The following is a 25,842-nucleotide window of genomic DNA, read 5'->3' on the forward strand; positions in this document are numbered from 1 at the left end:
GTGCCCAGAATGTAGAAAGGTTCTTGACACTCTGTGTAGGTGTCACCACAGTACCCAGCTGAATGACGACATGGACACAGCCCATCAAGGGAGTTTGCTGGATAGGACCACATCAATATAAGTTCTCTGAAACTGCTGATGGCACTGTCTCTTCAACATCAAACTCCAAATAAATGAACTCTCTTCAGATAACTGCTACTTCTTCTGTCCTGATGATAAATCACATGGGGAAGAGAAACTCTAATTCATCACTAAGGAGAACTGCAAGGACTCTTGTTCCCTGTGAGGTTTTCCTGTGACTATCAAATGTGGGCTAGAGATTATTCGAGGTGGGGTACTCAACCGGCATTCCCAGAAACTAGTATATTAGCCATCATGATTACTAGCCACTGATTGGCTTATCTTAGTGATTTTGTCTAATTCCCCTTTAAAGGCATCTAACTGCTCAGACGGGGACGCAGGTGGCGCTGTGGGTTAAAGCCTCAGCGCCTAGGACTTGCTGATCGAAAGGTCGGCGGTTCGAATCCCTGCGGCGGGGTGCGCTCCCGCTGCTCGGTCCCAGCGCCTGCCAACCTAGCAGTTCGAAAGCACCTCCGGGTGCAAGTAGATAAATAGGGACCGCTTACCAGCGGGAAGGTAAACGGCGTTTCCGTGTGCGGCTCTGGCTCGCCAGAGCAGCGATGTCACGCTGGCCACGTGACCCGGAAGTGTCTGCGGACAGCGCTGGCCCCTGGCCTCTAGAGTGAGATGGGCGCACAACCCCAGAGTCTGTCAAGACTGGCCCGTACGGGCAGGGGTGCCTTTACCTTTACCTTTTAACTGCTCAGAACCAAATACTATGGTTGCTTTTATGACATCCTGTTTCATTCTTTATATTGTTTTCCTGACCAATTGAAATTCATTCGATAGCTTTTATTGGAAATCTGTGTCTGCAAATCCTCTGGTTTTCTGTAATAAGGGTGAACATCTAGCTTTATTTATCACTGCCAATTTGGGAAGAATTGCTTTAACAGCGTTAGCAAGTGGCTAGGCCATTACAAAGTCCATGATATGACTCAAGTTCAGCAGCAGACATCAGTTTAAGGGATTCAGTGCAAGGGACCCACATCTGATGCATATACAAACCATCAGTAGGCTGCACAATAGGCAATTAGAAGGTCAAGTTGCATCATCATCCTTGGAAATAATGTTTTGTTTTGAAAGTGGTTAGCCACAGAATAGTTAAACTACATTAGAAATAGAATATATCTTTACTACAGCTATGACTTTGAATAGGAGTCTATTCTAGGCACAAAGAAGAGATGCACTCACAGAAGGTGCTGTAAGGTCAAAGGTAGCTGTTGGGAAGATGGGTTGTTGTCTGAAGAGTATGGAATAAATCAATCTGATAAATCAATGTCATCACCACTGCACTTGATGTCAGGCATAAACGGGAATGTTTGTGGGCTACAAAAGAGCTTCTTCTTGACTTTGTTTTTCTGCATTGCTGAGCCAACAAATATAAATATACATTTTCTGTAAATGAACATCGTGATAAGACATGGTGTTCTCTGAAATTTTAAAGGGCAGGAGAAGTTTGAGGTGGAGAAGATATATAATTCAGTTCCATGTAATGTATCTTGAAATCACTGTTCTCACTCTTGGTTGTGTATTTGATCCTTTGTGTATTTAATTATACTAATTATGCAAGAAGTTGCAAAAAGCTGTTCAGAAGGACACCATTCTTTATGTCCACCACAGCTCTTTCCCCTTAAGCGCCTGCTCCAGTGGAATCTGAAAAGGAATACAAGACTATGTCAAGAATAGCCTATAATTATTTAGATGACTTGCAGCTTCTTGGTCACCCTGCTCATTTGGACTCTTTTGAGCGTTGATTAAACTGTTCTCTCGTCTAAACAGTTTACTTAATGACCAAAGGGGGGGAAAGGCAGCCTTTCTCCATTTACTACACTGCACCACTCCCCAAAGTAAAATAAATAAAAATAGAATCCCATCTTGGGAAAGAGTTGTGGCATGGCAGCTTGCAAAGGGCTGTGATGAAGACTAGAGGACCTGGTGGGCTGCTTGCCCAGTGCGAAATGATGCAGTGAACACAATTCCCTCCATGGAATGAGGAGGCTTGTAGTCCAGTCCATGAATTCTCAATAGGAAAAGGAGGAAGAGCAGCCAATGGAGGTCTAGGCATGCATACAGAATTGAGCTGGGGAGCTGTGCCTATCTCAGCCCTGCCAAAAAGTCAAGAAGTTCTGCCTCCAAAATATTGCCTTGTTCCTACTTCCCAATGGAAGTTCAGAGATCTCAGGTTCACCCCCTGGCAATAGGGAGCAGCTGATGGGAAAGACCATCCTATCTCAAGGACCGCCTTTCCCCATATGAAGCAACATGGACCCTGCAATCATCATCCATGGCAACTGAAAGCAAAGTGAGATGCAACCTTACACAAGAATACAGGAACATAGGAAGCTGCCTGATACTGAGTCAGACCATCGGTGATTAAATCTGGGACCTTCTGTATGCAAAACAGACTCCGCCACTGAGCTATGACCCTCTACCAACCTTACACAGCATGGAATATCACTATTTATTTATTTTTCAATTTGAAAACAGCTTTCTTTTCCCAATGAGTGAAACATTTTGGATGCCCCCCCCCAGATGAATGAGGGGCCCATTTGCTTAGTCTTCTATTAGGCTCAAAAGTCATTGCTACTTTTATGATATATTAACCTAGGTTTTCACCCACTGGAACAGGGTGCTAAATTTGGTGCTACATATTAGGGATTGACTAAAAAGGATCTCTTATTAAAGAGCCGAATGCATATAGGAAAACTGTTTTTTTTCAAAGTGCAGGCATTGTCTCCCCCAAGAGACATGGTGACATTCAGTGGAATTAATCTAGAGGACGGGGGAAAGCAGCAGTGCTAAAACTGGCGAGTTCTGCTATCAAAATGCAATTGCAGCATGTGCTTTGTATGGTAAATAATTGGGATACATTTATCAATAGTCTGCCAAGGGAAACATAAGATATATACAAGCTATTACCTCGGGTGACAGAATGGCAATGGGCGCAGAGACATTCCCCCCCCCCCAAAGAAATCTTCAGAACCTAAAGTAAGTTTATCGTAGGATCTACTTGTCAATATTAGGATGCCCACGGGTGGCTCAAGGGCTTATTTTTGCAGCGTTCGGATGAGAGAGGCTGGACCTATTGGTTTTATGACAAAAAACGGATTTAATCCAAATATGCACAGATAGGAAAAAGCCTTGAAGCATTACAAGAGACTGAGGTTGAATCTCTCTGGGAGTTTTCCCAGCTGCAGTTCAGTACTTTAATGCTGAACTACAAGTTACAGGATGAGGTGGCATCAGAGAGCATGCATGTTTACTGCATCATTTTCACACCAATGATTTCAGAGTAAGCAACAAAGCAAAGCAAAGCAAAACAAAACAAAGGGAGCTAGAAACAATGGCCACCAATTTTTATCATTTTAACAGAGTATTAGATAAATGGGGAGCAGTGTTTTCACTGGTTACTAGACGTGGTGGTTCTGGCTATGTTCTGTCTCCAGAGTTGGAGACAGCATGCCTCTGAATACCAGTTGCTGAGTATCAGAATTGGGGAGAGCTTTGTTGCATTCAGGACCTGCTTGTTGGCTTTCCAGAGGCATCTCATTGGCCACAGTGAGAAGAGGATGAAGGAGCGTCTCCACCCCCATCATTCAGCCCGGACACTGAGGTCCAGCTCTGAGGGCCTTTTGGTGGTTCCCTCACTGTGAGAAGTGAGATTACAGGGAACCAGGCAGAGGGCCTTCTCGGTAGTGGCACCCTTCCTATGGAACACCCTCCCATCAGATGTCAAGGAAATAAACAACTATCTGACTTTTAGAAGACATCTGAAGGCAGCCCTGTTTAGGGAAGTTTTTAATGTTGGAAGTTTTATTCTGTTTTTAGTACTTTGTTGGGAGCCACCAAGACTGGCTGGGGTGGCCCAGGCAGATGGGCGGGGTATAAATAATAAAATCATCATCATCATCATCTTGATGGGCTTAATGTCCTTAAAACCAAACAACAACAAATCCAAGCCAGAAGCAAATAGCAGAAGCAGCACACTCCTGATTGGTGTTACTTTGAAAGGGCTTGGTTCCATACCAACAGGGTTTCCAACAAGGGGATGGGCACAATGGCCAGTCATTCATCAGCTGCAGGTGCATAGTCTTCAAGGAGACACCTGGACAAGGAGACACCTGAGCAACCTACGTCCCAAGGACTACTTGGCTCTTGCCCTGGTTTCATATGGGTGGCATGGAAGGGGAAAGGGGGACAATAGGGCAGGGGAGAGGAGAGGGTGTGAGAAAAAGCAAGAGAAAAGGGGGTGTCCCACTCACATTAGGCTCCAGCCATTACTGACTTTGGCTCCACTCACTGCCCCCAGTAGATTATCCCCAAGAAAATGTGGTCCTCTACTGAAAAAGGTTCCTCACCCTTAATATTGATAACTAGTTTTCTATCATGCCATCTTTTTCAGGGGATGGGAATCCTGGCAAATGTGCAAGGTTTATCTAGACTTGCCACAGAAATGGGTAAAACATAGATTCTCGATAAATTCAGGGATGATGTCAATCAGTTTCTAAATTGTTTCTAGGGGTGGGATTTTTTGCAGTCAAGTAGTAGATACATTTTATGAAATAAAACAATAAATAAAGTCTTTGAATTGGGGGGTGGCTTGGACCCCCACCCAATTTGGAAAATACATATGAATTAGCAGAGGGCTCTTGGGATTCTATTGCCTCAGTCAGATGCTCCATTCACCAGTGTAATTATTGTTGATACATTATAAACAGAGCATGCATTTTTTTGTACTTAGGAAATAAAGCTACTAGGCTGCCCGGTTTCTGATCTGTCGAGCTCTATTAAATGTCTTTTAAACAGCCTCAGACAAAAGTGCAATCTTGCTGGCTTGCTGAACCACACAGTCAAAGGAGATTCTCTCCGGACTAGACCTCGACTCTTTTCTGGCACTCAAAATCTATAGGAGACACATAAGGAAGAAATTCAGTGTTATTTCTGATCCGAAGCCACTAACTGAATTACAGGCACCAGCGGGAAGATATGAAATCTGTGGGAGTGCTTGTTCCTTCCAATGAACCTCTGCTAAGCAGGCAATGAATGGAGTCAATAGTTCAGCTCTCCCAAGATGACTGAATGGTTAAAGGTGCTCTTCCTTTGCTGCTCACTGCTAGAATGAAAGTGGCTTTTGGAATAATTAAGGCAAAATACGGTTAACTCTTCTGAAACGGCTCACATGCTTTTTAAAATTTTTAACTAAAGCATTTTCAGAAATACAAGTTCATAATCCCAACGCTAGTACAGTGGTACCTCGGGTTACAAATACCTCGGGTTACAGATTTCACTATCCAGAAAGTAGCACCTCAGGTTAAGAACTTTACCTCAGGATGAGAACAGAAATCGTGTGGCAGCAGCAGGAGGCCCCATTAGCTAAAGTGTTACCTCAGGTTAAGAACGGTTTCAGGTTAAGAATGGACTTCCGGAATGAATTAAGTTCGTAACCAGAGGTACCACTGTATGAACTTTTATTTTATTTGTTTTGACAATTTATATAGTGCTTCATTGCAGTTGTCTCTGAGCAGTGTACAAGAAACTCAATGCAAACTGTAGCACCCCCCCAAAAAACCCCCTATAAAATCAGACTAGGTAGTTTGCTGTTGACCCAAGCCCAATTCTGGCATTTCCCCATATGCAATAGCAATCACTTGAAGGGGGGGAATAGGACTGTGCTTCCTGGCCTCACCCGCTCTGTTGCACCCTCATAACCTGGAGAAATCAGTGCTTCTCATGGAGAAAGGGTAACTAGGGTAAGTCTGTTGGTTGGTTCTCTGCACATTTTAGAACTCTGATCTTCCAACTTTATACTTTCATCTGCCTCAGCTGAACTGAGTGCTGAAGTCTAGTTGCTAGAGGTGTTTTCCCAAGGGAGGTGTTTTTCCTAGATCATTTTTTTTTAAAAAAAATAAAGACTGCAAAAGCACCATACAGATGCATTAAAAAATCAGATTTTAAAAAGCTATTTTACAGTTATTTCCAAGAGACGCTTGTATCTATGCTTAGATCCAGCGAGAGAGAGGGAGAGCTCTGTGTGGTAGTTGATGCATGAACCAAATGTGGAGGTAGGCGCTCATCTTAATGCACATTTACATCTGCATTGCAAAGCTCATCTGGTACCCACTGAATATGAATGTGGATGTATATTCCCACAGAATATACTTGTTGTTTCACACGACTGGTTCCAAGCAACTGGGGCTGGATTGGGCGCTGCACTATAGAGATAGGTGGGAGGGAGGGAAAGACTGCTAAACAGTTTGGCCTACTTCATCACACACATTTCTAATTCCACGGAGTCTGTGAAGGTATTTCAGACCTTGCTGGATATGATTAGCTCTAAAAGATATCACACTTTTCTACATGCGGTAGAGGGCGGGGGGCAGGAGCCCATTTAGGTCATGCTAGTCCACATATTTCACATTTTTCTTTTAAACACACAGAAACAACTCAGCGTTTTGCCATCTCTAAGCGTTTTGCCACCTCCTTATGTTTTCAAAAATTGTGCTTATATTTTTAATGTTTTCAGTCTCATCTGTTGGTCCATTTTCTTACTGCACGAAGCAATATTTTTCTCCATATTTACCAAGCAATGTTTTTTTATGCTAAATTATAGATTATCTCCCGTTTTATTTTATCTTTTTACAGACTGGTTAATGCTGAGAAAAATAACCAACACAAGTAATTTGGATTTATGGCCAACTGTCACCTGAAAATACAATGCTAGAACTTGAAAGAAAGAATGAAGACAAAATGTGAAAATCCCAGCTGGACTGTTGCCTGGATTGCTACTAATGCTTAACTAATGTTTATTTTATTTTTTTAAAAAAGGTTGCAATAACTCTGGCTTTTGGACAACTGTTTCACAAATGATTTGGAAGAAAAATGTTGATTTAAATACAAGACTACTGAATAAAGATTAATAGTATATTATTGTTTACAAACTAAACTGCACATAAAACAGAATACATTGGATTATGTGAATGGATTAATAAAATGGCACTAATGTAGCATGCTGTCAGCTACAGAAGACAAGGATTCATGAGGGTAAGCCACACTATTGTCAACAACAGCAAAGGCCTAGCTGAACTTTTGGTAATAAGATGTTGACCAGGGCCATCTTAACTGTTGGTGCTAGGGGTGCAAGGCACCCGGGCGCCGGGTTCTCAGAGGTGCCAGGCCGAGAGTCTGGGGCTGAGCATTGGAGTCCGGGGAAGAGCTACCAACAGCCAAGCGGAGTAGAGCCCGTTGGAGCTCCGCGGGCAGCTCTCCCCCGGACTCCAACGCTCGCCCCTTAACTCATGCCAAGACACTGCTCTGCTCTGCTTGGCTGCCGGCTCTTGCCCCAGCTGCATGGCGGCTGTTTTGGCTGCGTGCGCCATGCCCGAAGTGCCGTGTAACATTGTGGGTACTGCGCAATGCATCCTATTTCATGTGCTGAGCTGCAGGTTCCTTTGCTGGCTTTTCCACTGTCAGAGCATGCTCCCAACGTGGGGTGCCAGTGCAAAACGACGGGGAATGCAAGCGGCAACAGAGGAAAGTTGAACTTGTAGTGTTGATTGACTAGATGAATTCTTGTCATACTGTGTTGTACTCAGAGCAAGACATCGGTGGGATTAAGAGTTTGGACTTAGAAAACCCAGCAATACATTTATGTTAGATGAAGCAAATATCTCAAAATGTAGAGTTTGTATTTCTGAAGCTGCAATCTTGCGCAGTCTACTAAAGAGTATGTTCCATTGAACTCAGCAGGATTTACTTCCAAGTAGAGATGCAAAAACCAGGCTCTAAGAGGTAGACATGATTGATTAGCAATACATGAAAAGGAATTTCCCCCTGCCCCCAAGAACAATGAAAGATCAGAACCATGGGAAAAACTATAAGCCATGAAAGAGCGGGGGGATGTAAGGCTGTTTGATGTTCATGATTACAAATGATAAGTTGATCATTTAATGAATGATGGAAGTACTCTATAATTAGCTAAATGATTACATCTTCATCATTAATCAGGCTGCAAACCTTTCTCCCTACACATCATTAAATCCCATTAAAATTATCAGAACTTAACTGTCAGGCCTGGCACCAGCACCTGGCACAGTGGGGCAAATGTGGATTCTGTGGGCTGTGGGGCCCCACTGTGGCTGGTGCCCTTATCTCTCAAAATAAAGAAAAGCATGATGATAATGTCTGAGCAAAGTGGCCCAGCCACCACCATCTCTGGGCTCCCCAGCGTGATTCTGGTACACTAAGCCCACAACTTGGGCACATTCAACTTGTGTGCATTCAGCCTTACACACATGGCAAAAAAATTAAAAGGGGGTGGGAAGGGGGTGGGGTTTTGGGGAAAATCACTTTGGCAACCCCACCCACCATTGAACCCAATGGGTTTTGACTATATGCAATTTTGGCTTTAGGTGTGATTCCCCAGGTTGTAACCCCTGGATTAGTTGTGGACCAACTGTATAATAACGTTGACTGCAGCTAGTTTGCTTGGACGTTCTCTGCTATGCTGGGCACTTGGCTGAGCACTGGTGGGGGCAAGCTGCAGTTAAGGTGGTTGGGAGTCCTAGGACCATAGCTGTCAACGTTTCCCTTTTTTAAAGGAAAATTCCCTTATTCCGAATAGGATTCCTCGCAAGAAAAGGGAAAAGTTGACAGCTATGCCTAGGACAGTTCCCATAATAAAACCCCTCTTGCCCCAAAGAACATTTGAAATAAGATACCACAAAGTAAGACTAACAACTAACAAACTGATTATGGCACAGGTTGTCATAGCATGCAAAAAAAAAATGTAGAAGAAAAGAAAGAAAGAAAGAAAGAAAGAAAAAGAAAGAAAGAAAGAAAGAAAAGAAATACTCTGTGCAGTTTCACAATTCTCAGCAAAGCACAAACCAAAAACATATTACCGAACTTGGAAAACAAGAAAAAAAATATTCTGACTATTTGCAGTCTCACATTTTAAACTCGCTTAACTCGTAATTGATTTTTTTGGTTACTTCCTGCCTTGGACCAGTTACCCACTCTCATTGTATCCTACCTGACATGCAGTGGCAGACCTTGGAGTCTCAAATTTCCACGACAGCCTGTGCAACACCAAAATTCAGCACCCCCACCTCTTCCCTTCCCTTCTACATCATAGTTGTGGCACCCCCTGTGGCACCCCCGAGGCTCTGTGCCCAGTGCGACTGAACTCTCTGCGCTCCCCTAAATATGCCTCTGTGACATGGCTGCTGTGAAGAAAGAGGAGGAGGAATAAAATGGAGGCCAAAAGCCCTTGCATCCTAGGTGTCACATTTTGGTTCTTTTAACCAGAACCATGCATCTTTGTAATATAAATTGCCACATATCCCTGCCCCTGTAAGTTATTACATCTCCAAGGCTTCAATCAATCTTAATCTGACCGCCCATTGTATGTTTTAGATGCATAAATCCAACTTGAGTTCCTAAAAGGAAGTATCTTAGGCCTGGTACTGTTGGGGTGGGGGACTGTGGGAAACAGAATGAACTACTCCCATTTTAAAACATGTTTGTTTTCTTTTTACGATTTTACTGTTACATGTATAAGAGTGCTTTAAATGTATCGTATAGATGTGACCTAGATCTGTTTGAAATAGCAAAATTGTGTTCATTTGGAAGCTAGCCTAATTTGTCATTATATGATAGGAAGCAGCCTTTGCTCTCTGCATAGTGAAAAGTTGTGCCTAACACAGGATATTTGATTATGAGCATGGGGTGCTCCAATTAAAAGGTATCATCATCTGACCTATTTCGTGTCTTTTATTCTCCTGGGCTAGCAGCATGGCAACAAAAAACCAAGTCCAAACAAAGCGAAATGTTTCCAGAATGCTCATGTTTTGAGGCCACATTTTCTATCCGCGCAAATGGCGACGGTTAAAAGGGTCTGGGAAATAAGCAAATTTACCTGACACATGAGTCCACAGTCTACAAAGTATTTTCTGATCGGCTTTTGTACAGAGAAGGATCCCACTCTAGAATATATGATGGGATATATTTGTAAAATTTCTATCCCACTCAGGGAGGCTGATTCCTGGTGCTGAACTGGGCCTACATGTGCAAATCCAAATACCAGTTTTGAGAGTGGCAGGATTTAATCAAGACTTCCCCTCCAACGGATAATGTTTGTGTTATTGTTTGGGCCAATTCACAAGCGATTGCTTAAGTTTTAGATAGAAATACCATTTGGAAAGGGCCATAGCTCAGCGGTAGAACATCTGCTTTGCATGCAGGAAGTCCCAGCTTCAATCTCTGTCATCTTCAGGTAGGGCTAGGAGAGATCACTGCCTGAAATTCTGGAGAGCTTGTACGAGTCAGTGTCAACATTACTGAGACAGATGGACAAATGGCCTGGCCTGATATAAAGCAGCTATCTATTTGTCCACATTGGAGAAGACTGTGATCAAGAGAACCTCGGTGCCTCCTCAGTCTGTTGCCCAGGTGCTAACGTTTGATGGCAACTTCGAGGTCCCACCTTGCTCTTCCTTTTCAGGGCCCTTTATCTTTTAACTGGGCTTGGCCTGGACAGTCCTTCCAACAGGGACCAGGATACTCTCCTAATTTCTGAATTATGGCTCTTGTGTTGCATCAGCTCAGAGTGCTTCACAAGCAGAAGCCCAACTTAATTCAAAGGAGCTTGCGCTAAAGTTTGTCCCCTACTCCCCAGAAAGCATCTGGATAGTGCATTACATTCAAATGAATTACCAAGATAACTAAACATAAACTGGTGCTCAATTACTTTGCTGAAACAGGCTTTAGATACCATTGCAATGAGCATAATAAAAATGCCCAGGCAAAGAGATACTTGAGACAAAATTGACTTCTGTTGTGCCATTTCCTTGTCTTCTTTAAATTTATTTTTCTAATAGCCAATAGACTAGCTTCAACTGCGGAGTTCCAAGCAAGTCCCTCCAAGCTACTACATTTTCCAGGTGCAGCAACTATTTGCTCAAAGAGTAAACAGAGGAGATGCAGGGTTGCTCACTGCTTCTCCCTCCCCATTTTTGCAGCACCAATGTGTAAAAAGTGCACAAATTTCAGCATGCAGGTAATCATGACATCTCTCTCTTCTTTGTTCAAGGTTTGGGAGCAATCCGGCACCATGACACTAGAGCTGAGGGGAAAGAATTATACTGACTTGGGTGATATCCAGTGCTACTCAGTGTAGACCGGTTGAAATCAAACAGCACTGGTTTCAGTGGTCTACTCTGAAGATGATTAAAATTGGATCTCATTGATTTTTCATAGACCATGTCTGAGATTTTTCTCAGAAGCAGAAAACCTCTGAGGAGTTTCTCCCCTAAATATTCTTCACCATTTTTTTTGAGGTAGAAGCCATTCCCCCCAGCCTCCATGATGCACCACAATGCTACTTAGTCTGGTTTCCCGTGAAAGGTGGAAAGTGATGGGCAGGCTGCTAGCATAGCTCTTGCCACTTGCTGTGACAGCAACTGTGAAACCTACACCAGAGAAACTATGGTGTGGGGCGGGGGCAGGATGTAGCTGGATGGAAGAGCATCTGCTTTGTATGCAAAAGCTCCCGGGCTTGATCCCCAGAATCTCCAACTATGACTGGGAATATCCCTGTCCTCAAATCCTGAAGAGCCACTGCCATTCAGTGTAGACAAGGCTGAGCTAAATGGATCACTGGTCTGCTTTGGTACAAGACAGCTTCTGATACTTCTTCCTAATTTCTCCTCCCTTTGGAGAAATTTGATGACCTCTCCGCTCCCCCCGCATTTCGCTGCCCACAAATAAATAGGGTGAGGAACTCGGAGAGCCCATTTGCTCACAGTTCTCTACATGAAAACACCATTAAATAATAAAATACAGCTTTGTCTCAAGCTCTTGGCGACGTTGTCAGTCAGTGGCCACTAGGGACACTTTCACTGAGGCAGCACTTTGTTCCATTTACTTGCTTGATTTACTTGCTTGGGATAAGAATCAGTTTGGACATAATTGTACTAAGGCAGGAATGGCCAACAAACTCTTATCAGCCCTAACCACCATGGCAAATGATTGGAACTGTAGTCCATAGAATGTGGAGGATCCTGGCTCGGTTACACCTGCTCTAAATACTCCCTGATGTCTGAATATGCCATATCTTCCATTTCTTCTGTATGTTATTGCCATTTATTTATGCATTTCCAATAACATTTTCCCTCATGTTTTTGTACATATTTCAGAATTCAGAGAAGTTGGTTATTTCTTGTTTTGGGAAATGAGGTAGGTTAAAATGTGAACAGAAATTGAAATTAAAATGTGAACAGAAACAAATTTCTCCCTAGGCCCAGATTTCTCCCTGAGCACATACACAGACCCTTACCAGGCTCTGTTTCTTCCTGTAGTCCCTTTTATTACATTTCTTTGTGATTTATTCATTTGCATTTCTTCGTGATTTCTAAAGTTTTGGAGTTGGAGTCCTGCAGAAGAACGCATCATATTGTCGTGTCAACAATGGCAGTGCATTAGCAAATATGTGGATTGCTCTGTTGTATGCAAAATATTGAAATGGCGCTCATCTGTCATTCTTTGGGTCCCTGGTGCGGCAGAACAGTACAGCTGTGTGAAGCATTGGCTGCTTGGCAAATATATCCACATGTGGCAAAGAATTTACAACAATCATCATCTGCAGTAGCGCTGAAAGAAAACACAGGTCAGCACAACAGTGAATGGATGTTGAAGCATCAAGCCAGCTTGAATTAAAGAGCTGCAATACTTAAACTTATCTCTGTGGCCTTAATCTCCACAGCAGAACAGTCACCATCCTTTTGTTGACCTATATTTATTTGCTCCAACCCAGCAGGGAACAAATGCGTATTAATCCCTAGTTTTTCAAGGTACAAGATACACAAATAGCTGCTGCCTGCAGTTCTAAATAGTCATATCCAGCAACCAGAGCAGAATGCGTGTAGCTTCAACCATATAATAAAGAGCCCAGATGAATCAGAGCAAAGGACTATCTGGTGCAGCTTCCTGCTTTTCACAGTGGTTGTCCAATGCCTATGTCCACAAGGATGACATGGGAGCAACAGTCCTTTTCTGCTATTTGCCAGTGACTAGGGATGCAAGCCCCTTCATGGATCACTGCCTTGCCGTGGCGAAAGGGCTTGAAGAACTCAGAGAAGCTATGAACTATGCCGAGCAGGGCACCCAAGATGAACAGGTCATAGTGGAGAGTTTTGACCAAACGTGATCCACCTGGAGGAGGAACCGGCAAGCCACTCCAGTATCCCTGCCAAGAAAACTCCATGGACAAAGACAACAGGCATATAAAAGTTATGACGCTGGAAGATGAGCCCCTCAGGTCGGAAGGCGTCCAACATGCTACTGGGGAAGAGCGGAGGGCAAGTACAAGTAGATCCAGAGCTGATGAAGTGGCTGGGCCAAAGCCGAAAGGACGCTCAGTTGCGGATATGCCTGGAAGCGAAAGGAAAGTCCAATGCTGTAAAGAAAAATATTGCATAGGAACCTGGAATGTAAGAACCATGAACCTGGGTAAGTTGGAGGTGGTCAAAAATGAGATGGCAAGAATAAATATTGACATCCTGGGCATCAGTGAACTAAAATGGACGGGAATGGGCGAATTCAGTTCGGATGACCATCATATCTACTACTGTGGGCAAGAAACCCGTAAAAGAAATGGAGTGGCCCTCATAGTCAACAAAAGAGTGGCGAAGGCTGTACTGGGATGCAATCTCAAAAATGATAGAATGATCTCGATACGAATCCAAGGCAGACCTTTTAACATCACAGTAATCCAAGTTTATGCACCAACTACTGGTGCTGAAGAAACTGAAATTGACCAATTCTTTTTTTTTTTATAGATTTTTATTAATTTTAAACAGCGTAGAAAACAGAATAGAAAACAAAAGAGAAAAAGAAAAAAGACATACAAACAAACATACATGACTTCCCCAAACCTTCCCATCACTGCACCCTTATTTTTAAATTAGCTTTAAGCAATCCTTCTTTCAATTTTAAAACAACAACTTTCTTTAAAATTTCTTGAGTTTAAACTTTAACAGCTATAATTCTTTAATTTTATAGCCCTTGACATCTTATCATTCCAAAATTTTACAAAAGTTCTTAAGATACACTTTGAATTTTTTCCAATCCTCTTCCACCGTCTCTCTCCTCTGGTCACGGATTCTGCCGGTCATCTCTGCTAGTCCCATATATTCAATCACCTTGATCTGCCATTCTTCCAGAGTAGGTAGCTCTTGAGTCTTCCAATACTTTGCTAAAAGAATTCTTGCTGCCGTGGTTGCATACATGAAAAAAGTTCTATCTTTCTTTGGAATCGTTTGGTCGACCATGCCCAGGAGAAAGGCCTCCGGCTTCTTTACAAATGTCCACTTTAGGACCTTCTTAATTTCATTATAGATCATTTCCCAGTAGGCCTTAATTCTTGGACAGGTCCACCAAAGATGATAAAAAGTTCCTTCACATTCATTACACTTCCAACACTTGTTATTGGGCAAATGATATATCTTTGCAAGCTTGACTGGGGTCATGTACCACCTATAGATCATTTTCATTATGTTCTCTTTTAGGGCACTACATGCCGTAAATTTAATGCCTGTGGTCCATAACTGTTCCCAGTCCGCAAACATAATATCATGTCCGATATCTTGTGCCCACTTAATCATTGCTAACTTTACTGTTTCATCTTGAGTGTTCCATTTCAGCAGCAAATTATACATTTTAGACAAATTCTTAGTATTGGATTCCAATAGCTCTGTTTCTAACTTTGACCTCTCCTTCTGAAATCCTAGTCTCCTGTCTTGCTTAAACATCTCATTAATCTGATGATAATGTAACCAATCTCGAACTTTAGATTTTAGTTTCTCAAAGCTCTGTAATTTAGGCTTTTCACCATCGTATTCTATAATTTCATAATATTTTGGCCAATCTGATTCCATATTAAGTTTTTTTACCGCCTTGGCTTCCATAGGTGACAACCACCTGGGGGTTTTATTCTCCAACAAATCCTTGTAACGATTCCACACATTATATAATGCTTTTCTGACAATATGGTTTTTAAAGCTTCTATGAACCTTTACCTTGTCATACCACAAATATGCATGCCAGCCGAAGTTGTTATCATATCCCTCCAAATCCAAGACATCTGTATTCTCAAGAAGTAGCCATTGTTTCAGCCAGCAAAAAGCTGCTGCCTCATAATAAAGTTTTAAGTCCGGCAGGGCAAAGCCCCCTCTATCCTTTGAGTCAGTTAAGATCTTAAATTTTATTCTGGGTTTTTTGCCCTGCCAGACAAAATTAGATATGTCTTTCTGCCACTTCTTGAAACAGTCCATCTTGTCCAAAATTTGCAGTGTCTGGAACAAAAACAACAATCTCGGCAATACGTTCATCTTAATAACAGCAATTCGGCCTAACAAGGAAAGTCTTAGCCTAGACCAAATGTCAAGATCTTTCTTCACTTCCAACCAACATTTCTCATAATTATCCTTAAACAGATTCATATTCTTAGATGTTAAATTCACCCCCAGATATTTCACTTTTTTTGTTATTTCCAAACCCGTTGTGCTAAAGAAACTGAAATTGACCAATTCTATGAAGACTTACAACACCTTATAGAAGTGACACCAAAGAAGGATGTTCTTCTTATCATAGGGGATTGGAATGCCAAAGTAGGGAGTCAAGAGATAAAAGGAACAACTGGCAAGTTTGGCCTTGGAGATCAAAACGAAGCAGGGCAAAGGCTAATAGAGTTCTGTCAAGAGAACAAGCTGGTCATCACAAACACGCTTTTCCAACAACACAAGAGACGACTCTACACATGGACATCACCAGATGGGCAGCATCGAAATCAGATTGATTATATTCTCTGCAGCCAAAGATGGAGAAGCTCTATACAGTCAGCAAAAACAAGACCTGGAGCTGACTGTGGCTCAGATCATCAGCTTCTTATAGCAAAATTCAAGCTTAAACTGAAGAAAGTAGGAAAAACCACTGGGCCGGTAAGATACAATCTAAGTCAAATCCCTTATGAATACACAGTGGAAGTGAGGAACAGGTTTAAGGATTTAGATTTGCTGGACAGAGTGCCTGAAGAACTATGGATGGAGGCTCGCAACATTATACAGGAAGCAGCAACTAAAACCATCCCAATGAAAAGCAAATGCAAGAAAGCAAAGTGGCTGTCCAACGAGGCCTTACAAATAGCGGGGGAGAGAAGGCAAGCAAAATGCGAGGGAGATAGCGAAAGATACAGGAAATTGAATGCAGATTTCCAAAGAATAGCAAGGAGAGACAAGAAGACCTTCTTAAACGAGCAATGCAAAGAAATAGAGGAAAGCAATAGAATGGGAAGAACCAGAGATCTGTTCAAGAAAATTGGAGATATGAAAGGAACATTTCGTACAAAGATTTCCATAATAAAGGACAAAAGTGGAAAGGACCTAACAGAAGCAGAAGACATCAAGAAGAGGTGGCAAGAATACACAGAGGAATTATACCAGAAAGAAATGGATGTCTCATACACCCCAGGTAGTGTGGTTGCTGACCTTGAGCCAGACATCCTGGAAAGTGAAGTCAAATGGGCCTTAGAAAGCACTGCAAATAACAAGGCCAGTGGAAGTGATGGTATCCCAGCTGAACTATTTAAAATTTTAAAAGATGATGCTGTTAAGGTGCTACACTCAATATGCCAGCAAGTTTGGAAAACTCAGCAGTGGCCAGAAGATTGGAGAAGATCAGTCTACATCCCAATCCCAAAGAAGGGCAGTGCCAAAGAATGCTCCAACTACCGCACAATTGCACTCATTTCACACGCTAGCAAGGTTATGCTTAAAATTCTACAAGGAAGGCTCAAGCAGTATGTGGACCGAGAACTCCCAGAAGTGCAAGCTGGATTTAGAAGAGGCAGAGGAACCAGAGACCAAATTGCAAACATGCGCTGGATTATGGAGAAAGCTAGAGAGTTCCAGAAAGACATCTACTTCTGCTTCATTGACTATGCAAAAGCCTTTGACTGTGTCGACCACGGCAACCTATGGCAAGTTCTTAAAGAAATGGGAGTGCCAGATCACCTCATCTGTCTCCTGAGAAATCTCTATGTGGGACAAGAAGCTACAGTTAGAACTGGATATGGAACAACTGATTGGTTCAAAATTGGGAAAGGAGTACGACAAGGCTGTATTTTGTCTCCCTGCTTATTTAACTTATATGCAGAATTCATCATGCGAAAGGCTGGGCTGGATGAATCTGAAGCCGGAATTAAGATTGCCGGAAGAAATATCAACAACCTCAGATATGCAGATGACACAACCTTGATGGCAGAAAGTGAGGAGGAATTAAAGAACCTTTTAATGAGGGTGAAAGAGGAGAGTGCAAAATATGGTCTGAAGCTCAACATCAAAAAAACGAAGATCATGGCCACTGGTCCCATCACCTCCTGGCAAATAGAAGGGGAAGAAATGGAGGTAGTGAGAGATTTCACCTTCTTGGGCTCAATGATCACTGCAGATGGTGACAGCAGCCACGAAATTAAAAGACGCCTGCTTCTTGGGAGAAGGGCAATGACAGGCCTAGACAGCATATTGAGAAGTAGAGACATCACCTTGCCAACAAAGGTTCGTATAGTTAAAGCTATGGTTTTCCCAGTAGTGATGTATGGAAGTGAGAGCTGGACCATAAAGAAGGCTGATCGCCGAAGAATTGATGCTTTTGAATTATGGTGCTGGAGGAGACTCTTGAGAGTCCCATGGACTGCAAGAAGATCAAACCTCTCCATACTGAAGGAAATCAGCCCTGAGTGCTCACTGGAAGGACAGATTGTGAAGCTGAGGCTCCAGTACTTTGGCCACCTCATGAGAAGAGAAGACTCCCTGGAGAAGACCCTGATGTTGGGAAAGATGGAGGGCACAAGGAGAAGGGGGCGACAGAGGAGGAGATGGCTGGATAGTGTTTTCGAGGTTACCAGCATGAGTTTGACCAAACTGCGGGAGGCAGTGGAGGACAGAGGTGCCTGGCGTTCTCTGGTCCATGGGGTCACGAAGAGTCGGACACGACTAAACGACTAAACAACAACAACAAGGGATGCAAGGATGTGTCAGTCTTGGCTTTCTATGTTTCTCATTCCCCTAATCTTAAATTCACTTCTCCACATTTCTGAAGTAATTTGTGATCTGCTTATTTTTTTTATAAAAAAATTAATAATCATGAAAATACTTCAGCATTTTAGTGCAAAATTATCCTAAGAGACACACTTTTGAATGCAGTTTGTACGCATTTTTACAAGCAATTTCTCACAATGTAATGTATTTCTGTATGTTATTTTTTACCAATATATTCATTTTTATGCACCTAATGTAAACATTTTTGTAGACATTGTTCGGTGGGAGAACTGCATCGCAAAATTCAGGTTAGTGAGCCTTTTGAAGGCCATCTGTGTTTCAGTTCGCATATTGTTCCGGAATGTAAATTTAATAGATTCCCTTTTAAATGGAGGTTACCCTCCCCCCAAAAACTTGGTGTAGCCTGAACTGCACTGTGTTTCTATGTACCTAAATATGTGAGGTGACTAGATGGGCCAATATCAGATGTAAAATATTCAGGCATTTAACCAATATATCTTGATGTTCTAAAATGCACATTTCCACTTTGAGTATTTCCAGCATTTTTCAGATCTTTTGTTGCTTTTGCCAAAAAGTGGAGGAATGGTAGTTTATCTGTAGTTTTGGACATACGCAAAAAGCCCATTTGTCAAAAGATTATGAAATGAAACTTGCAACATCTCTCAACCATTATGCTGTTTAGTGATAGGGGTTATCTGTAGCTGGCATAGCCTAATATTATATTCCCAAAAAATGTCTATGGGAAAATTACAAAGATAAATCATTCTGATTCCTTTCCACCCATTAGTGGCAGACTTGGGGCTTTCGAATTTCAGCAGCGCTCTGTGTGATGCCAAAATTTGGCACCTCCCACCTCTCGCCTTCTGTTTCACTTCGTTGTTTTGGTGCCCCCTGAAACATTCTCTCTGCTTGATGCCCAGTGTGGGCGAACCAGTCATGCTCCCCTAAATCTGCCTCTGCACCTATGTCCCATAGCTTTTCCCTTGTCATCATTGGGTTTACAGTGGAAGAACTAACAGATGTATTCTGTATGTTAATTGTATGACTAGTTTCTGCTTAGTTTGTGTAAGGATTCTATATTAATATGAGGTGGAGATGGAAGTATAGAAAGTCAAATTCAATTTCTATTAATGTCATGCTCTGCACAGAAACTTTCATAGAACTGACTGAATAGCTGATTTTTTTTTAAGTATTAGCTTTTTTTCTTATTACCTTATTCAAGAAAGATATTAATAAAGATGGGTGGGTGTAAAGGGCTGCTGAGTGACTCAGTATGATAGATCTGGTTCAACATTCCTATGCCCCTTTCTCACAGATGTTGATATATTGCAGAAATGTAATGTATTTCAGAAAAATGAAGGAAAGATGATTCAAATTTCTTATTTTGGACAGTAGCCGAGTTCTGTAAGGGCATGTTTCTGCAAAGATTCAGCTAATTAAAGTCACATTGATTTCTATGTGAGGGTTAAGCACATGTCCAATTCTTTCTCACCAAAGTACCACTGAGATGTTTAATGGCTGGGCTCTGCCCACTACTCCTCAAATGTGGGCATGATGAAAAATGAACCAAAGCCGTTCTTCTGAATTCTTTAAGTTGAAATGTTTTTAAAATCCAGATATGATTGCACACTTTAAACCTTGGGAAATGGGAGTAAATTAAATCTGTTTTTATATATCCGAGTTGTAAAGACTCTGCAAGTATTTTGTAGGTCTGCATTCTCAGAAATGTTTTGAAAGGCTTTTACATAATCCTACCTAGCACTGCGGTGTGGATAGTGGATCAAAGGTGTAGACTTGTTATACACCCATGAATTTCATCCTCCCTAGGGATTAGCTTCCCAGAGATGTTCTGAAAGTTAATGGACAGTTTCTTCTAAAATAAATACAGTGCTGGCAGTGATGTTCAATAGGGACCTGGAAATAAAATACAGAGATTATGCAACCACATTTAAAAGAAGCAATCTATTTGAAGTGCAAAGTGTACTCTTCAAGTTAAACGGTTTCCCCTTCTTATATTTACCTACTTTACATGCTATGAAACAAATTTTATTTCCAAACAAATTGCAGCATATATATTTTCTGTACAAATCCACCCCTCTGGTCTTTGAACTTCCACCAAATGCTATTCCATCTTACAGGTCAGTCATCCATGTTGTTTTCTATTTATTCACACATAAAAATGGCATCTTGAGGCAGGAAATCAGCCTTGGGTGATGCTATCTGGTTTACGAGCATTTATTCTGTGATATGTTTCCCAAATGATGCTATAAAAATAGTATGACGGTCCATCAGGGATATGTATAGTTTAAGGTAGAAAGATTTTCTTTCTTTCTTTCTTTCTTTCTTTCTTTCTTTCTTTCTTTCTTTCTTTCTTTCTTTCTTTCTTTCTTTCTTTCTTTCTTTCTTTCTTTCATCTTCTAACTTACTTTTAAAAAACACCACACTACACCCCCCATATGTCTATAGTCAATTACTACAATAATGACAAGAAATCAAAAGTACAAGTCTCCACACAAACCCAATGCCTGATACCATAGAAAAACACACCAAGGTATTATCTAATCCTAACCTCCCTCAGGGTTGTTGTGAGAATAAAATGAGGAGGGGGGTTACCATTTACGCCCCTTTGAGCTCCTTGGGAAAAGGTGGGATATAAATATATCCAAAAATAAATGAGGGAGGCAGTGGGGACAAGCACATTTGCTCTGCCCCACCCCACCACTGGACACCTAATGTTAGAGATGGTAGTTGCCAGTCACAACAGTGTGATGCAGCAGCAAAAAAGAAAGAAAGAAAAGCTAATGCTATTCTGGACTGTATCAACAGAAGTATAGTGTCCAGATCAAGGGAAGTAACAGTACCACTCAATTTAAGAGGGATATTGACAAGCTGGAACGCGTGCAGAGGAGGGCAACCAAAATGATCATGGGTTTGAAAACTGAACCTTATGAGGAATGATTGAGTTAGCCTGGGAAAGAGGAGACTGAGTGGAGATATGGCAACAATCTTCAAATATCTCAAGGGCTGTCACGTGGAAGATGGAGTAAGCTTCTTTTCTCCTGCTCCAGAGGGTAGGACTCAAACCAACGGCCAAGTTACAAGAAGGGAGATTCTGACCAAACATCAGGAAGAACTTTCTGACAGTAAGAGCTGTTTGACAGTGGACCAAACTCCCTTGGGAGTTTGTATAGAAGTTGTATAGCCATTTGTCATGGATGCTTTAGTTGAGATTCCAGCACTGCAGCAGCTTGGAGTGGATGACCCTCAGGGTCCCTTCCAACTCTATGATTCCTATCTATATGTCCATAAGGTAAAGGTAAAGGTACCCCTGCTTGTACGGGCCAGTCGTGTCCAACTCTAGGGTTGTGCGCCCATCTCACTTAAGAGGCCGAGGACCAGCGCTGTCCGGAGACACTTCCAGGTCACGTGGCCAGCGTGACGAAGCTGCTCTGGAGAGCCAGCACCAGCGCAACACACGGAAACGCCATTTACCTTCCCACTATAAAGTGGTACCTGCTTGCACTTAGGGGTGCTTTCGAACTGCTAGATGGGCAGGAGCTGGGACCGAAAGACGGGAGCTCACCCCACCGCGGGGATTCGAACCGCCGACCATATGATCGGCAAGTCCTAGGCACTGAGGTTTTACCCACAGCGCCACCCGCGTCCCCAATATCTATATGCATAGGTAAAGAACCCTTGGATAGTTAAGTCCAGTCAAGTTTGACTATGGGATGCGATGCTCATCTTGCTTTAGGCTGAGGGAGCTGCTGTATGTTCGCCGACAGCTTTCCAGGTCATGCGGCCAGTATGACTAAACCGCTTCTGGTGCTGTGACGAGTGCCAAAGTGCACGGAAATGCCATTTACCTTCCAATACACATTTGAGGTTGTTCTACTTGTTTTTAAAGTTTATTTTTGTAAGTCACCTTCAGTTTCATATATTTTTTAAGTGAATAGCTCATTCAGTAGAACATAAGACTCTAAATCTTGGTTGTGGATTCAAGCCTTACATTGGGCAAAATATTTCTGTACTGCAGGAAGTTGAACTAAATGACTCTTGTGGTCCCTTCTAACTCTACAATTCCGTGATTGTATGATTCTAAGTATTACTACTACTACTACTACTGATGATGATGATGATGATGATATTTTTTGTGTGAAATCACTCTGGCATGCTTCAAAGGAAGTGATTCATAAACAAAACAAATAATATGTGATTAAACACAATCTGTCTTCCATTCCTTGGGCACTCGTATGACAGAATGCTTAGGTAAAGGTAAAGGTACCCCTGCCCGTACGGGCCAGTCTTGACAGACTCTGGGGTTGTGCGCCCATCTCACTTAAGAGGCCAGGGGCCAGCGCTGTCCGGAGACACTTCCGGGTCACATGGCCAGTGTGACATCGCTGCTCTGGCAAGCCAGAGCTGCACACGGAAACGCCGTTTACCTTCCCGCTGGTAAGCGGTCCCTATTTATCTACTTGCACCCGGAGGTGCTTTCGAACTGCTAGGTTGGCAGGCGCTGGGACCGAGCAGCGGGAACGCACCCCGCAGCAGGGATTCGAACCGCCGACCTTTTGATCAGCACTGACAGAATGCTTAGAACCAGCTGACAGAATGCTTAGAACCAGCTTAATAGGTAGGCAGGCAGGCAAGCAGGCAGGAAGATAGATATATTCGTGGTCCACTCAGATGTGACTTTATGGGTAACAAAATAGTTGCATTTTAAGTAGCAGTTGACATGGATTTGCCCTTAGCATTTTATAACATCAATAAAAAGGAAGGGATTAACACACATTACCTTGCAGCCATCTACTAATGTTTATATGCCAGTTGTTCAATACTAATGGGGCTAATCCCGTTTCCCTTTAAATCAACAGGATTTGGGCCTGTTCCATTAATGCAAAGTGCTCTTTACTACTGTCTCTCCTTTCCTTTTTTTTTTTTTTTACACCCCTCATAATTCTGAGGGGCATTTTGCTTCTTAATTGCCTAATTATGGCAATGCAATTAAAAGGCCTTTTTAGATTCCTCCTCATGGCAAAATCCATCCTTGTCTCTAAGACATCATCATTTAAATGCCTGGCTGAAATAGGGTTTGATTGGCATCCGCCAAAATCATCGCCTTTATAATGACCTACACTTATTGACCTTACTTCTTTATATTTAGATCAGTTCTGAGCTTTGCTGGCAACTCTAAATGCATGACTGATTCCTCCTCTGCTGACCTCATCTAATATCGTCCAATGACACCCTTTTCTTTTGTTCAACTTCTATAGACAAGACACCCTTTCTTGTGATGACCTTTCTTTCTTCCACATGCCTTTCTGCTGAGGTAGTGTGTAGACTTCCTCCTTTCTGTATTATCTACAGAACTTTTTTGTAATAGTATTCATTGGTACAGAGTCCCGGTGCCTCTTTTGTGCTTCCCATGGCAGCCATTTTGTGCTGGTACCCACAGCATTTTGATCAATATATTTGTTTTCTTCACCAAAAAAGTCCCCCCCCCCATTATATGGGATTAATTAAATCTGTTCTCTCCATGTTTTAACCCAACTTTGTTTCAAGGTTGTCTTGTCAGCTTTTTTTTTTTTAATAAAATAAAATAAGAAACTCAACATTTCATCTTTCTGGATATGGGCTACTGTGGACCTTGCAAGCCTTCTTTGCCCCAGACCAAATTGTACCTGGAGGCAGTCACACCTCAGAAGGAGTTCTTCCAGCTGCCTTAATCCATTTTCTAACATTGTGAATTAAGTGAGAGTAGGTGAGGGTGGTTTAGGAAGCTCAGGTAAGTTAGGGGAATTTCCACTGTGGTGTTATCTCTTTTTACAGAAAACATTAATAATCCAGTTCCAGGATGTAGTCTTTAATCCAAATGAATTTGGATTTGCATGCATCAGTGCACATGTAGCCAGAGGTCATGTTATACATATACATTGCCTCTAATTAAGGGGAAGGGCTGTGGCTCAGCCATAGAGCATTTGCTTTGATTGCAGAATGCCCTGAACCCCAGCATACCTGGAGATAAGCCCCACTGGTGCACACAGTCCCAAGGGCACTGCCGGAAAGTAGTCAGACTGTTCAAAAGGTCAAAAATTGGTCCAAGCCCAATGCCACAAGCAAAGTCCACAGGCAAACAGTAAGGCCAGGTTCCCACCTCTGCAGCAGATCCAGGGTCAAAAAATGTGGGATAAGTCCCAAAGTGGAATTCTCAAAGCAGCCAAGCCATGGTCCATCAATGTGGAAAGTTGAGCAGACACAGAGTCCCTTGCTTCCCTTTTATCCCTTCCAATCTTGACTGAGGCATCTGGCTTTGCTCCAGCTGAGCACCTGTATCTCTCCACTTGATGAGGCATGTGACCCTTACCTGTCCTGAGCCTCATCTAGCTGAGTGACCACAAACATCCTTCCAGACCTTCCATGATCCCCACCTGGTCAACTAGCGAGCTGGGCTGTGTTCCCTTGCCTGCCTCAGTCTCCTAGAGTGCACCTCCTGCCGTTTCCAACACCTCAGAGCCCACTGTGTCTGCAGAGACAGGGGCACTTCTGGTTCTGGCATTGTGTCCCCCTCTCCTGGCTCCTGTGAACTGTCAGTTGCCCTATTGTCATCCTCTGATGGCCTACAAGCACCTTCTAAGTCCCCAGTCTCCCTTTCCCCATTTTCAGCTTGCCCCAGTTTGTACCAGGTGTGGTTACACCACTCACTGGGATTCTCCTCCCCTTCCTCGGTGACCTGCCAGTTCATAAGACAGAAGATCTCAGATGCAATCCATAGCATTTCCAGGAAAGGCTGAGAGACCCAACTACGTGAAATCCTGGATGGACCAATGGTCTGCTCAGTATATAGAACTGCTCCCTGTGTTCCTATATCTTTGTGTGTGGTTCTCAGAACAAGCAGGCAATCTTCTCTCTGAAGACATTTCCTCTACTAGGTTAGAATAGTGGCATCTAGATTTTTTGTTTAAACAAACCCAAACAAACAATACAAACTATACAATTTTATTTTTTTTAAAAAAAGGTTGCAGAAATTTCACAATCACACTACCTCAGCGTGGCCAGATTCTAGAAATTTCATGAATAGACGCAGGTAATCCCCATACAATACAGCTAAGTTAATGCATTTAGCACATTAGCTGCAGAACAGCTGTAGCGTGGTATTATGATATTAATGGTAACATGTAATAATGAGTCTAGAAATAGACTTGTCACTGTAAGTGAAACAAACCACTTAGCTATGTAAGGCTATGCTTGGTGCTGTGCAGCAGCTATCTCCCATTACTAACACTCCTGCCTTCTTTATTTGCTTAAGCATTTCACAGTCCAGGTCTTCTTAACTACAGTAGGTGGACTATAATAAATCTTGTTCAGCATAAATGATTCACTCTGTGCAACATTTTCAATCTTGGTCTACATGGATTGCCAGTGGACCATAAATCAAAGGTAAATGGCCATGAACTTAGTTGAGGAGAATTATCTCACAGAGTGCTGGTTTAAGACTAAACCTATTTAAAGTGTCCATTTGCTGGCTGATAAGTGGGCAGGGGAATCCAGTGGATAATATGGCTGGATTCTCCCCTCCCTGCCCCCTGAGTAATAAGCAGATAGCGTA

The sequence above is a fragment of the Podarcis melisellensis genome (genome assembly GCF_964234715.1).
Source record: "Podarcis melisellensis genome assembly, chromosome: 3".
Lineage (NCBI taxonomy): Eukaryota > Metazoa > Chordata > Lepidosauria > Squamata > Lacertidae > Podarcis > Podarcis melisellensis.